Below are 2,354 nucleotides of genomic sequence, written 5' to 3' on the forward strand. Positions count from 1 at the left end.
ATTTCACTGCTATAAACGTTTCAAAAAAAAGAAAGCAGAAAGTGTTAGGCTGTTTCAAATGCAATGGCGTGAACAGAGAAGCCCTTCTGTGCCACCCAAGCCTGACTCTGCTGCTGTAAACTGGCACAGTGATTCTGAGCACAGGTAACAACCATCCAACCTCAGTATCTCCCAGGCAAGATAGTGACAATGTTCTGGAATTGTTTGGAAATCAATAAAAAGTATTAAAATACAAAACCTATCACCAAAATTAAAAGTCTCTGCAGACAGGAAATTGCTTCAAAATATAGTGATAATACTTTCTATTCAATTTACACTTACTGGCTAGGCACCTGCCTTCAATATTTTGTCACATAGGAAACCGCAGTCTTGATATTATAAAAAGAAAATATTCTCTTTTTAAAAGCACTGCATGATGGAAGATAGGGTTTTTTTACAATTATCCCTTTGCAATACTTCTGTCAGGTATCATTAGTGAATCTGTCATATCACTAGATAACCCTTCAGCACACGAATAACTGAGCTCTTGTATTACTGCCTCATCCTTCTGACAGAAGGGTACAAACTAATCTTTTGTACCCTGTCATCTTCCCAGAAAGCACATTAAATAGGGTTCAGTGACCCTGATAAATTTAAGTTATGTACTACAGCAGAACATTCAGGGCTTTAGGAAAAAGGCTTGGTCTTTGTCTTCAAAACCTGATCTAGGAGATAGCCAGTAGCAGACTTATGCTGGTGTTTGGCAACATTGGGAACAAAAGCTGCAACAGACAACTGCTCCTTCTAAGTGCTGTCACCAACAGGTTACCAAACATATGAACCTGCTGTAGGAGTGATTCTGACAGGACCCTTCGAAGCTGCTGAAGAGACTCCTTCCAAGTCTTGAGAATGAAATGGGGCACAGACCACATTAGCCTTAATACAAAACTCACCCACACCTTAAACCGAGACTACTATAGTAACATAAAATGTCAAATTTGGGAAAAAAAAAACAACAAACCAAAACTAACAAAAAACAAAAAAACCCTTCCAACACCAACCAAGTTTTGCCAGCCATGTGTCACTGCTGCAAAGCTGTGTGTGTTTTGGTTTTGGGAAGTTTATACTTCCCCTTATTGCCAAGTTGAAGGCAAATACACATCTTATGCTCATCTCTCAGACATCACCTCAGCTACCACCATTCGCTAACAGCAAAACAAGATTCAGTTTGCATCCTCTTCCCTCAAAGCAAATCACTGGCACGCTGGAAAGTATTTATAAGTGAAACCAATATTACCTATCAGCCCTCTCTTCATAGAGGTCTGTGCTGTTCACAAATTAACCAAAACCCAAACAAAACCAGCCCAAGACCGCAAGCAAAGGAAAAGCCCACCACACACAGACACGTGCCTCAGGCACACGGGCAGCACACCAGTGACTAACGCCAGCCCTGAGCTCCAAAGTCCATTTCTTACCCTCCTTTAACGCTGTGATTTATTTTATAATTATGTCCAGAAACACAAAAAGCATTTTATCCCCCTGAGGCGACAGCACAGCAGAGTCCTCGAAGCTTTCCAGGAGTTCTACAAGTGACATGGTGATTCCCACTCACGTGGTGGGCGTGGGCAGCATCCTCATCCCCGATTCCTTCCCAAACACAAACTCACAGCAGCTCCCCTGGGTCCGATGCTCTCTGTTGTCATGACAGCGAGCCCCCAGCTCAATTCTCTGTTTTGCCATCATAAGCTGTTCTTTATAAAACTTTGGATTTGCTTCCTGCAGCATAATGAGCAAAATGTGTCATAGAAAATGAAAACAAATGCTGTAATCTGCAGCAAGAAAAATATTTTCCCATTTGTTACCAGAAATCACTTTATTGTTTGTAGACAAGATGGTTTCTCAACATTAAAAAATGTTTTACCACTAAAATGGTCCATCCATCTCCCTGTCAAAGGCAGATCTATAGCACTGAACTTTAACAATACAAGCATATTTCACTGAGGCAGATCAATGCACACATATTTCACTCAGGCAGATGAATCTAGTTGTTAGCTACGTTCTGAGTGCTGCACATGGGAAAAACTTGGCAAGAGGTGAAAATCCTTACTGGATGTAGAATTACAGAGACTATTTATTCACTGATCTTACCCTCTTCATGTTTTAAAATTTAAAAGCACATAAACCCTTTTCAATAAATATCAACTTAGTCAAAAAAACCAAAAAAAGTAAAAAGAAAGCTTCTACTCAGGATATGACAACACTGAGGGGTTAATCTTGACATTATAACCTTAAAGAGCAGACTATACTCTGAGACTGAGATGACTAAACCGAAGATTGAAAGGACTGCCTGAGGAAAGCAGAAGAAAGTCAAGCAC

The sequence above is a fragment of the Merops nubicus genome, unplaced genomic scaffold, assembly GCF_000691845.1.
Source record: "Merops nubicus isolate BGI_N331 unplaced genomic scaffold, ASM69184v1 scaffold45632, whole genome shotgun sequence".
Classification (NCBI taxonomy): Eukaryota; Metazoa; Chordata; class Aves; order Coraciiformes; family Meropidae; genus Merops; species Merops nubicus.